At 49.6% G+C, this 13,422-nt stretch overlaps 1 long non-coding RNA gene across 2 annotated transcripts in view; it reads left to right on the top strand.

The window, feature by feature from the left end:
* The first annotated feature begins 644 nt into the window (after window positions 1–644).
* LOC134935474 (uncharacterized) overlaps window positions 645–13,422 on the top strand; it is a 64,666-nt gene continuing 51,888 nt past the window's right edge. Inside the window, exon 1 of one of the 2 annotated variants that reach the window (XR_010180166.1) lies at window positions 645–884. This is a non-coding gene — a long non-coding RNA (uncharacterized LOC134935474). Of the gene's footprint in view, window positions 885–1,646; window positions 1,915–13,422 lie in introns of those variants that run through there. The other variant, XR_010180168.1, reaches the window with a different exon arrangement.

Genomic DNA, 13,422 nt, shown 5'->3' with positions numbered 1-13,422 from the left:
AACAAAGCTGTTTGATATTGTGACTTGTCAACTGTTAAGTTTTCAATATAATTATAAATAATGTCACAAATTAAAGATTGATTATCCATGAAATTATTTATTTTAAGTTATCAAGTTGCATATTTTCGTTACTGATGCTAAGCTCTATTTTCTGTCTCATCACTGCACACAACCAATGCTGCTATGAGTTTATAATTAGCCATGATAACTCAGTAGCACCTCTCTGGGATTACTCCTGACAGTATGAAAAGTAGTATATCTGTCTGGGGGTTTAGTAATCCCGAACAGGAAGTACCTGGAAAAGGGCCTGATCAATAGGCTAATCAGGCTGCAGCCTTGAGCGCTGGGTCCTGTGGGGACGCAGCGGGTGCGTGACATCACGCGCATAGACGTGGCGCCCTGCCGCCCACTCAGTCCACTCCTGGTGCTTAATGCTTATACTAATAGCGGGGGGCGCAGCAGGTGCAGACGTCATGTGCGTCAAGAAGTCGTGCGCATAGGTGTTTGCGCACGGATCCCACTGCATCTGCATAGTGATCCGATCCCACCTCCACACAACGGTGCCCCGCCGTTACCCCGGCAGTAATACTAATAGCAGTCGCGACTCTCTGCAAAGTTCCCGAATCCCCTGGATTCCCCTTCATGTTAAATGTACACACGTGCAATGTGACGCGATGACATCACACCACGCGCGCACCCCTGCCCTGTGCTGTGCCCCATGAGGAGGTGGAGGAGCTGCATGATGCGATGCTGCTCTTCTTAGGAGGACTGCGCTGGCTGGCGCATAATAACTTTCCTTGCAGCCAGCATTGGCTCGAGCAGCAGCTGTGTTAGCCTGCTGCCTCTCAGCAGTTGCAATGGTAGTTCCAGCCGGCGTAACTCCTGTAAGTAAACTGCTGCAGCCTGCAGGGGAAATAGAGGGGGGAGTGGGCCAGGCAGGGGGAATATATAAGTAAAATAATTCAATTAATTTTTAGGATAATTATATGATTATAAAAAACATATATATATTTTAACATCTATTGTCAATATATATGTTAAAATATAAATGGTTTTTAATAATATTTAATATTATGAGCAAAAAAAAATCTAAGCCAAAAAATTGAGCCAGCGGCTACTTTTATATTAGCCTAGGGCGTTTGGAACCCTTAATCAGGCCCTGACCTGGAACTTGCAAATCCACTGCCCGGCCCTGTTCCCTTCTGCCGCCTCCTCTTCTGTCTACCTCTATTCACCTCCTTACCCCTTTTGCACTTAAATTAAAGCCCCGGGTATTTGCATGTGAACATGCAACAACACAGGATTTTGGCAAGTGTGAGACCCGCGATGAGGCTGAACATATCTGTTTATAAGAGGCTCACACCACATATGGTGCCCCCAAATAATTATATTTATCTCTCTGATGGCACCACCCCACATATATGTAACTGAACATAAGGTCCTAATTCAGACCTGGTCGCAAGCAGGCGTTTTTTGCACTGCTGCGACCATGTAGTCGCTGCCTACAGGGGGACGGGGTAATCGCTGTGCATGGGGTGCGAATGCATGTGCAGAGAGCTGCACAAACAAAAGTTTGTGCAGTCTCTGCACAGGTCAGGACTTACTCTTTCAGTGCGATGATCTGACCCGGAGCTGACATCAGGAACCCTCCCTTCAAACAGCTGGACAGTGGACACGCCTGTGTTTCTCCGGACACTCCTAGGAAACGGTCAGTTGACACCCACAAATGGCCTCTTCCTGTCAATCTTCTTGCGATCACCGGTGCAATCACTTTCTTCGGCCATCTTGATGCTGTCCTGCACTCCCCGTTGCTGGGGGGACCTTGTGCCTGCGCATTGCGGTCCATACGCATGCATAGTTCATACCCGATTGCACAGCAGCGATCGGGTCTGAATTACCCCCTAAGAGTGACAGGTAAGCACAATTTCTTTTGATATATTTTTTTACATTTGTCAATAATAAACTTTTTGTTCTAGGGGTGCCTTGCAAAATTGTTGATCCTCTAGCGCGCCATGATTCCAGAAAGTTTGGGAACCACTGCTCTAGACCTTGATTAAACACATCGGTCATATTTGTAAACTGTGATAACTACACTAAAATAAGATTTTAAACCTACCGGTAAATCTTTTTCTCGTAGTCCGTAGAGGATGCTGGGACTCCGTAAGGACCATGGGGATAGACGGGCTCCGCAGGAGACATGGTCCTTACGGAGTCCCAGCATCCTCTAGGACGTTAGAGAAAACATTTTTCAGGGCCATTTCTCATATTGTTTAAATGGGATCGATATGTTATTCCAATGCACGGGATGTCGAATGTCACTATACCGACATCGGCATCCCGGGGGCGCTAGAATGCCGGCAGGGGGGTGAGCGCAATGAAGCCCATTGCGAGCTTTGCTCACCAGAGGTTCTTGTGTCCACAACACCCATAGAGGGGGAATCACCTACCTCACTGGTATTAAGGCGTCGGTATAGTATCCCCGTCGGAATTCCGGCATCGGTGTTTAGACAGCCAGGATCCCGATGGGTGGTATGTTAACCGCATGCTGTTTAAAGTGTGTTGCTGTAAAAAGTAAGGATTTTTTTTTTGTACTTTTGTCCCATTTATTGAATAGAATAGGGAAAAAAACTCACAAAAATGTGACTAATTGTATAGCTGATGCAAAGTTGCACATTCTTGCACTGAACATGCTCGCAATTCATTTTCATTAATACTTAAGACTGAAATGTTACTGGCACTGGGCCAGGAAGAAGTCCGTATGCATGGCAGGAGTATGTCTAATCTGACCTGTAGCAAGATCCTAGAAATAGCAGAAGATGTATGCATGTGCATACTAATAGGATAGGGTTGCGACCTGTCCAGGATTTCTCCAGACAGTCCAGAAATCCGAAGTTCTGTCCTAAGGCTAACTAACCATGGATGGTTAGAATGTTTGAATCCCATGGCTGGAAGTGGTAAGGTGCTTGAGTGGCTCTGACCTAGCATATAAAGGGGCATGATGGGGTTTTGAGGCACATAAAGAACATGGATTGGGACTGAGACATACTGTATACAGGGGTATAGAAGGACTCTGAGATATATATATATAGGGGTATACTAGGGCATATATAGAGGCATGATGGGGCTCTCTATTACAGTGGTAATAAAATGGTTTGAAATCTGAGAAATAAAATGGTTGTACCCTCCTGCAGATTTGGCCATGCCCCTTTGTTACACCCCCTGTCTGGGAATCTGGAAATGAAAAGGTGGTAACCCTTTATATATATGGTCCACATGCTTGTCATCATCTATATAAAATGTCTGTATCAGGAATAGAATCTTCTGATGTGACATCAGTTGTAGACGTATCGCTTCAACAAACAAAGATTGTACTAGATGCACAGCACCAAAAAACGCATTGGCGGACCATCACCCAGATTCAGTGGCGGATCTAGGATCAGGGCAATTGCCCCTGTAACTGTTATGGGCCCTACACACTGGCTGATAATATTGAAAGATATGAACGATCTTGTTCATTAATGAACGAGATACCATTTATATCTTTCAGTGTGGAGGCACCAGCGCTGAACGATGTGCGGCCCACGCTCGTTCATCGCTGGTGCACTGTCGCTTGTGCATGCAGGCCAATATGGACGATCTCGTCTGTATTTGCCTGCACTGCTATGGAGCCGAGTGACAGGGGGCGTGAAGAAACTTCACTCCCCCCGTCACTGCCCCCCTGCCACCGGGTCGCCCGTCGGCCGTATCCACCATCGGGCAGCTCGGCGGCGGATCGCGCAATGTGTAGGGCCCATTACACACAGCTTCTCCATATTAGCACTTCAGACGGCCTCCGTCTCCTCCCCAGTGCCTCATCTCCTCCCCGGGGCTGAGCTCACAGTAGGATAGGGAGGCCGGGCCCCGGGGAAGAGAGGGAGACCATCTGAAGTGCCCCCACCTCTGGATCTGCCACTGACCAGGTCATCTACATATACAGTAAGGGTACTTGTATTCCACCTTCTAGAGAGATACACTGTACCTCCAAACCTAAATGTATGAGGCAGGAAATCTAGTAAGGGATACTGTGCAGGAGTGTAAATGTCACATCAAAATCCAACCTATTACCATTTTAGAATAATTCCTTATATTAAATGATACTTTTTTTTTACAAATACAATTTTGCTTGCTTACCCTCATTTATGGTTTACCAATTAGGAACAAATAAATACAAGACCAGCACTGGCTTGGAAGAAAATTCTAATCTTTAAAAAGAAAGTAAATAAATTGTTAAAATTGAATACATGCTTTGGCAGAATGAGTTTGTTAGAGCAATTTGTATTTACTGTACTCATTATAATATATTTTCTCATATAATGTATTTTCTGTGGCTAGAATAGTTTTCCTGCCCAGCACTGGTCTTGTGGTAATTTGTGTTTGCTTTAGTGCAGAGCTGGCCAAACCAGTCCTCGAGATCTACCAACAGTTCACATTTTCCAGACCTCCTAGCTGGTGCACAGGTGTAGTACAGGTAAGATGTGCTGCATTCATTCCTAACTGACAATTCTACAGATCTCCAGGAGGCCTGGAAAACATGAACTGTTGGTAGATCTCGAGGACCGGTTTGGCCAGCCCTGCTTTAGTGGGATTAGCAATTTTTCCCACATTGGGGGTAATTCCAAGTTGATCGCAGCAGGAAATTTTTTAGCAGTTGGGCAAAACCATGCGCACTGCAGGGGAGGCAGATATAACATGTGCAGAGAGAGTTAGATTTGGGTGGGTTATTTTGTTTCTGTCCAGGGTAAATACTGGCTGCTTTATTTTTACACTGCAATTTAGATTGCAGATTGAACACACCACACCCAAATCTAACTCTCTCTGCACATGTTATATCTGCCTCCCCTGCAGTGACCATGGTTTTGCCCAACTGCTAACAAAGTTCCTGCTGCGATCAACTTGGAATTACCCCCATTGACCAGCTGCGCTCAGGTTACTTTTTTTTATCGTTCTGAATTACAACAGTCCCATACTGGCTAAGGTTTTCTTGCATTTCTAAGAGGATGTAACATTTAATCAGGATAGTGGGCCGTGAGGAGATGCTGGGACTGACTTCATTAGGGGACTAATTCAGATCTGATCGCAGCAGCAAATTTGTTACGAAATGGGCAAAACCATGTGCAGTGCAGGGGGGGCAGATATAACATGCAAGGAGAGTTAGATTTGGGTGGGTTATATTGTTTCTGTGCAGGGTAAATACTGGCTGCTTTATTTTTACATTGCAAATTAGCTTTCAGTTTGAACACACCCCACCCAAGTCTAACTCTCTGAACATGTTATATCTGCCCCCCCCCTCACACACACACACAGAGCACATGGTTTTGCCCATTTGCTAACAAATTTGCTGCTGCAATCAGATCTGAATTAGGCCCTCGATGCGGTATTTCTGTGTGTTTGAGAAAACTAGCTTCTTTATCAAAGTACATTTGGAAAGCACAGAATGCATCACATTAGAAATAGAATGATCCTTTCTTATACGTTGGTAGCAACACGCCCCGGCTTCGCACAGGAGCAATGTCACATTTAGCCTTTTTTTAACCAAGGTCTTATAAGATTTCCAAAATAACAGGTGTAGGGGTCTAGGGCACTGACAGCCACAAAACTCCTGCTGTCAACACCAACTATTAATAAAAGAAGGGAGTCTGTAGCAGGCAAATCCAGGGCTATATCAATTGATGAACAGGAGCTGACTGACCACCTCAGGCTGAGCGTAGTCATGCCAGCACCCACTGCAGTATCAGCACTCCATTGTCAGACTGTGGGGCAGATGTATGTTCCGGGTATATGGAGGGAAGAGATATCGCGCTGATACCGCTCCCCTCATGCATGACGGCAGCGGTGTGTGCACGGTGACAGGCGATATGCGCCCCTGATCATATCGGTGCTGCTGTTTAAAAGATAACACGCCAATATGCGGGGCAATGTATGAACAGTCAGCATTGCGGATCTTTCCAACACCTGCAGCTATTGATTTCAACAGCTGCAGGCAGAGCCGGTGCTAGGGTTTTTGGCGTCTCCCTGCAAACTATAATTTTGTGCCCTCCCTTAACTCATAAAGGGACAGCGCGCACAGAGGGTGCACGCTGCAAAAAAGGGGGTGTGGTCTCACAAGGAAGGGGCATGGCCTCACAGTACCTTCAATTCGAATTGCCATTCGAATGCCTCACTGTAGCACAATCGTATTCACATTACATTGCACGTAGTTCCCATGACATATATTACACCACATAGTAGTGTCCCTTAGACACGTTACACCACACAGTAGTGCCCCTTTTACGTGTTATGTTACACAGTAGTACCCCTTTACACAATGCCCGCAGTACTGCCCTTCATACACGTTACGCTACACAGTAACAACTCTTATACACAATGCCCACAGTAGTGCCCCTTATACACAATACCTTATCAGCAGAATATGCCCCTGGGCAAAGGAATCCACAGGGGCCCCTACCCTATTTGCTGCAGCTGTGATGTACAGGGGGAGGCAGGGGTGGTCAGGGACAAATACAGTATTTTTAGGGAGGGAGTTGCTATATATTTTATAGATCTGAGAACATTCAAAATTCGTCAGATATGTTGGCAGAATAACCCAACGGCCTAGGTGTCTACCCAGCTTAACAGAAATATATATAACACACAATATATACAAATATATTAACACACACTAGATGTAAGTCCAACGTTACCTGGGTTTATTTTTATTTTTTTACGCTATTATTCCCAGCACTGCCTGATGCTATTTTTTGTTTTACTCTCTTTTTCCTCCCCTCTCTCTCGACACCCCCAACCCCATATGTTATCCCTCCCCTCTTTCCCCTTCTTACTCCCACTACTTTGGGAGTTAGAGGTAGGGTGAGAGCAAGGATGCTGAGGGGAGTTAGAGGGAGGGTGAGAGTAGGGACGCTAAGGGGAATTAGAAGGAGGATGAGGGCAGAGACGCTGATGGGGAATTAGAGGGAGGGTTAGGGCAGGGACGCTGATGGGGATTTAGAGGGAGGGTGAGGGCAGGGACGCTGATGGGGAGTTAGAAGGAGGGTGAGGGCAGGGACGCTGATGGGGAGTTAGAAGGAGGGTGAGAGCAGGGGCGTTGAGGGGAGTTAGAGGGAGGGTGAGAGCAGGGACGCTAAGGGGAATTAGAAGGAGGATGAGGGCAGGGACGCTGATGGGGAATTAGAGGGAGGGTTAGGGCAGGGACGCTGATGGGGAGTTAGAGGGAGGGTGAGGGCAGGGACGCTAATGGGGAGTTAGAAGGAGGGTGAGGGCAGGGACGCTGATGGGGAGTTAGAAGGAGGGTGAGAGCAGGGACGCTGATGGGGAGTTAGAGGGAGGGTGAGAGCAGGGACGCTGATGGGGAGTTAGAGGGAGGGTGAGGGCAGGGACGCTGATGGGGAGTTAGAGGGAGGGTGAGAGCAGGGACGCTGATGGGGAGTTAGAAGGAGGGTGAGAGCAGGGGCGTTGAGGGGAGTTAGAGGGAGGGTGAGAGCAGTGACACTAAGGGGAATTAGAAGGAGGGTGAGGGCAGGGTTGCTGATGGGGAATTAGAAAGAGGGTGAGGGCAGGGACGCTGATAGGGAGTTTGAGGGAGGGTGAGAGCATGGACGCTGATGGGGAGTTAGAGGGAGGGTGAGAGCAGGGACGCTGATGGGGAGTTAGAGGGAGGGTGAGGGCAGGGATGCTGAGGGGAGTTAGAGGGAGGGTGAGAGCAGGGACGCTGATGGGGAGTTAGAGGGAGGGTGAGAGCAGGGACGCTGATGGGGAGTTAGAGGGAGGGTGAGGGCAGGGACGCTGATGGGGAGTTAGAGGGAGGGTGAGGGCAGGGACGCTGATGGGGAATTAGAGGGAGGGTTAGGGCAGGGACGCTGATGGGGAGTTAGAGGGAGGGTGAGGGCAGGGACGCTGATGGGGAGTTAGAAGGAGGGTGAGGGCAGGGACGCTGATGGGGAGTTAGAAGGAGGGTGAAAGCAGGGACGCTGATGGGGAGTTAGAAGGAGGGTGAGAGCAGGGACGCTGATGGGGAGTTAGAGGGAGGGTGAGGGCAGGGACGCTGATGGGGAGTTAGAAGGAGGGTGAGAGCAGGGACGCTGATGGGGAGTTAGAAGGAGGGTGAGAGCAGGGACGCTGATGGGGAGTTAGAGGGAGGGTGAGGGCAGGGACGCTGATGGGGAGTTAGAGGGAGGGTGAGAGCAGGGACGCTGATGGGGAGTTAGAAGGAGGGTGAGAGCAGGGGCGTTGAGGGGAGTTAGAGGGAGGGTGAGAGCAGTGACACTAAGGGGGATTAGAAGGAGGGTGAAAGCAGGGTTGCTGATGGGGAATTAGAAAGAGGGTGAGGGCAGGGACGCTGATAGGGAGTTTGAGGGAGGGTGAGGGCAGGGACGCTGAGGGGAGTTGGAGGGTGAGAGCAGGGACGCTGATGGGGAGTTAGAGGGAGGGTGAGAGCAGGGACGCTGATGGGGAGTTAGAGGGAGGGTGAGGGCAGGGACGCTGAGGGGAGTTAGAGGGAGGGTGAGAGCAGGGACGCTGATGGGGAGTTAGAGGGAGGGTGAGAGCAGGGACGCTGATGGGGAGTTAGAGGGAGGGTGAGGGCAGGGACGCTGATGGGGAGTTAGAGGGAGGGTGAGAGCAGGGACGCTGATGGGGAGTTAGAAGGAGGGGGAGAGCAGGGGCGTTGAGGGGAGTTAGAGGGAGGATGAGAGCAGTGACACTAAGGGGAATTAGAAGGAGGGGGAGGGCAGGGATGCTGATGGGGAATTAGAAAGAGGGTGAGGGCAGGGACGCTGATAGGGAGTTTGAGGGAGGGTGAGGACAGGGACACTGAGGGGAGTTAGAGGGAGGGTGAGAGCAGGGACGCTGATGGGGAGTTAGAGGGAGGGTGAGAGCAGGGACGCTGAGGGGAGTTAGAGGGAGGGTGAGAGCAGGGACGCTGAGGGGAGTTAGAGGGAGGGTGAGAGCAGTGACACTAAGGGGAATTAGAAGGAGGGTGAGGGCAGGGATGCTGATGGGGAATTAGAAAGAGGGTGAGGGCAGGGACGCTGATAGGGAGTTTGAGGGAGGGTGAGGGCATGGACGCTGATGGGGAGTTAGAGGGAAGGTGAGGGCAGGGACACTGATGGGGAGTTAGAGGGAAGGTAAGGGTATGAAGCTGCTAAGGAGAGTGCAGAGTTCTCTGTATATGTACAGTATAACACACACACTAGACACAAATATATTAACACACACTAGATTGAAGTCCAATGTTACCTTACCTGGGTTTCTTTTAATTTTTTTACGCTATTATTCCCAGCACTGCCTGATGCTATTTTTTTTTTTTTTTACTCTTTATCCTCCCCTCTCTCTCGACACCCCCAACCCCATATGTTTTCCCTCCCCTCTTTCCCCTTCTTACTCCCACTACTTTGGGAGTTAGAGGTAGGGCGAGAGCAGGGACGCTGAGGGGAGTTAGAGGTAGGGCGAGAGCAGGGACGCTGAGGGGAGTTAGAGGGAGGGTGAGAGCAGTGACGCTAAGGGGAGTTAGAGGGAGGGTGAGAGCAGGGACGCTGAGGGGAGTTAGAGGGAGGGTGAGAGCAGTGACGCTAAGGGGAGTTAGAGGGAGGGTGAGAACAGGGACGCTGATGAGTTAGAAGGAGTGTGAGGGCAGGGACGCTGATGGGGAATTAGAAGGATGGTGAGAGCAGTGACGCTAAGGGGAATTAGAAGGAGGGTGAGGGCAGGGACGCTGATGGTGAGTTAGAGGGAGGGTGAGGGCAGGTACATTGAGGGGGAGATAGAGGTAGGGTGAGGGTAGGGAAGTTGATGGGGAGTTAGAGAGAGGGTGATGGTGGGGATGCTGAGAGTGAGTCAGAGAGAGGGTGACGGCAGGGATGCTGACAGGGAGTCAGAGGGTGGGTGACGGCAGGGACGCTGACAGGGAGTCAGAGGGACATTGGGGGCATGTGTACATGTGATGCAGTAATCCATGTACATAAGACATACTTCTCCTGACATATGCCTTCTGCATAATTTTATTTAAAATTGTGTGTATATAAATATGTGTGTGTGTGTGTGCGTGCGTGTGTGTGTGTGTAACATTAAAAAATTTAGCTTTATTAGAATAAATGAATGCTTTAAATCTATGTGTGGGGTTTCTGACAATTACACTTAATGTGTAGTCTATATGCTATGCAGAGAGCCCCCCTGACTGTCACTTATCTGATATTGGCTGAAGCAGTGCCTCCTCTCCACTTCAGGGACAGGCAGCTCTCACACGTGGCTCTCTATCTCTGGTGTCTCATCTCCTGCTCCTAGTTATTGCGCGCTGCTCCTCCTCGGTCTTGCAGGCTCTTCTCCTGGTGTGACATCATCACGTCACACCAAGCAGCTACCCATGGATTTAATCAGCGCACAGGGTGGGGTGGAGCACAATGACCGGGCACGGTCATCGACAAGAGAGGGGGAGGCGGGACGCGCTGTTCCTACTGCTGGTGCCGCTACAGCCTGTCATTCAGTGAGGGGCAGAGGCTGTGGCAGCTACACTGCACATCTGCAAGGTCGCAGAGTGGGGAGAGCACTTCTACAGCTTGGCGCCTCCCTGCTTTGCAGACCTTGCTGAGCGGGTAGCACTGGGCCTGGCTGCAGGTGTCGTTGCCCTGTCTTCACAGAAGGGACAACGCTGTCCCTGGCTGTGGAGGCTTCAAGACTACGGACTGCACAGGAGATTTTGCATGAGTAGCGAGATCTCGTGCATGCCCAGTGAGCTGGCCGGGAGAGTGATACAACGCATCAGCACTAGACTGATGCTGTGGGGAGGCTAGCAGAGATCGCCGGTGTGGAGAGAGAGAGAGAGAGAGAGAGAGAGAGAGATTTATTATTATTATTATTATTTTCTCTGACGTCCTAAGTGGATGCTGGGGACTCCGTCAGGACCAAGGGGGGATTAGCGGCTCCGCAGGAGACAGGGCACAAAAGTAAAAGCTTTAGGATCAGGTGGTGTGCACTGGCTCCTTCCCCTATGACCCTCCTCCAAGCCTCAGTTAGATTTTTGTGCCCGGCCGAGAAGGGTGCAATCTAGGTGGCTCTCCTAAAGAGCTGCTTAGAGTAAAAGTTTTGTTAGGTTTTTTATTTTCAGTGAGTCCTGCTGGCAACAGGCTCACTGCATCGAGGGACTTAGGGGAGAGAAGTGAACTCACCTGCGTGCAGGATGGATTGGCTTCTTAGGCTACTGGACACCATTAGCTCCAGAGGGAGTCGGAACACAGGTCTCACCCTGGGGTTCGTCCCGGAGCCGCGCCGCCGACCCCCTTGCAGATGCCGAAAAGTGAAGAGGTCCAGAAACCGGCGGCAGAAGACTTTTCAGTCTTCATAAGGTAGCGCACAGCACTGCAGCTGTGCGCCATTGTTGTCAGCACACTTCATAGCAGCGGTCACTGAGGGTGCAGGGTGCTGGGGGGGGCGCCCTGGGCAGCAATGATAGTACCTTATTCTGGCTAAAAATACATCACATATAGCCCCTGGGGGCTATATGGATGTATTTAACCCCTGCCAGGTCTCAGAAAAACGGGAGAAGAAGCCCGCCGAAAAGGGGGCGGGGCCTATTCTCCTCAGCACACAGCGCCATTTTCCCTCACAGAAATGCTGGTGGGAAGGCTCCCAGGCTCTCCCCTGCACTGCACTACAGAAACAGGGTTAAAACAGAGAGGGGGGGCACTTATTTGGCGATATGACTATATATATTAAAATGCTATAAGGGAAAAACACTTATATAAAGGTTGTCCCTGTATAATTATAGCGTTTTTGGTGTGTGCTGGCAAACTCTCCCTCTGTCTCCCCAAAGGGCTAGTGGGGTCCTGTCCTCTATCAGAGCATTCCCTGTGTGTGTGCTGTGTGTCGGTACGTGTGTGTCGACATGTATGAGGACGATGTTGGTGAGGAGGCGGAGCAATTGCCTGTAATGGTGATGTCACTCTCTAGGGAGTCGACACCGGAATGGATGGCTTATTCAAGGAATTACGTGATATTGTCAACAGAGACGGCCGGCAAACAAAATAGTACCTGTCCAGGCGTCTCAAACACCGTCAGGGGCTTTAAAACGCCCATTTACCTCAGTCGGTCGACACAGACACAGACACGGACACTGATTTCAGTGTCGACGGTGAAGAAACAAACGTATTTTCCTTTAGGGCCACACGTTACTTGTTAAGGGCAATGAAGGAGGTGTTACATATTTCTGATACTACAAGTACCACAAAAAAGGGTATTATGTGGGGTGTGAAAAAACTACCTGTAGTTTTTCCTGAATCAGATAAATTTAATGAAGTGTGTGATGATGCGTGGGTTTCCCCCGATAGAAAATTATTGGCGGTATACCCTTTCCCGCCAGAAGTTAGGGCGCGTTGGGAAACACCCCTTAGGGTGGATAAGGCGCTCACACGCTTATCAAAACAAGTGGCGGTACCGTCTCCAGATAGGGCCGTCCTCTAGGAGCCAACTGATAGGAGGCTGGAAAATATCCTAAGAAGTATATACACACATACTAATGTTATACTGCGACCAGCGATCGCCTCAGCCTGGATGTGCAGAGCTGGGGTGGCTTGGTCGGATTCCCTGACTAAAAATATTGATACCCTTGACAGGGACAGTATTTTATTGACTATAGAGCATTTAAAGGATGCATTTCTATATATACGAGATGCACAGAGGGATATTTGCACTCTGGCATCAAGAGTAAGTGCGATGTCCATATCTGCCAGAAGATGTTTATGGACACGACAGTGGTCAGGTGATGCAGATTCCAAACGGCACAAAGAAGTATTGCCGTATAAAGGGGAGGAGTTATTTGGGGTCGGTCCATCGGACCTGGTGGCCACGGCAACTGCTGGAAAATCCACAGTTTTTACCCTAAGTCACATCTCTGCAGAAAAAGACACCGTCTTTTCAGCCTCAGTCCTTTCGTCCCCATAAGAGTCATATCTGCCCAGGGATAGAGGAAAGGGAAGAAGACTGCAGCAGGCAGCCCATTCCCAGGAACGGAAGCCTCCACCGCTTCTGCCAAGTTTCTCAGCATGACGCTGGGGCCGTACAGGACCCCTGGATCCTACAAGTAGGATCCCAGGGGTACAGATTGGAAAGTCGAGACGTTTCCCCCTCGCAGGTTCCTGAAGTCTGCTTTACCAACGTCTCCCTCCGACAGGGAGGCAGTATTGGAAACAATTCACAAGCTGTATTCCCAGCAGGTGATAATCAAAGTACCCCTCCTACAACAAGGAAAGGGGTATTATTCCACACTATGTTGTGGTACTGAAGCCAGAAGGCTCGGTGAGACCTATTCTAAATCTGAAATATTTGAACACTTACAAAGGTTCAAATCAAGATGGAGTCACTCAGAGCAGTGATAGCGAACCAGGAAGAAGGGGACTA

The sequence above is a fragment of the Pseudophryne corroboree genome, chromosome 6 (assembly GCF_028390025.1).
Source record: "Pseudophryne corroboree isolate aPseCor3 chromosome 6, aPseCor3.hap2, whole genome shotgun sequence".
NCBI classification, from domain to species: domain Eukaryota; kingdom Metazoa; phylum Chordata; class Amphibia; order Anura; family Myobatrachidae; genus Pseudophryne; species Pseudophryne corroboree.
This window is presented reverse-complemented; position numbering and strand designations above follow the sequence as displayed.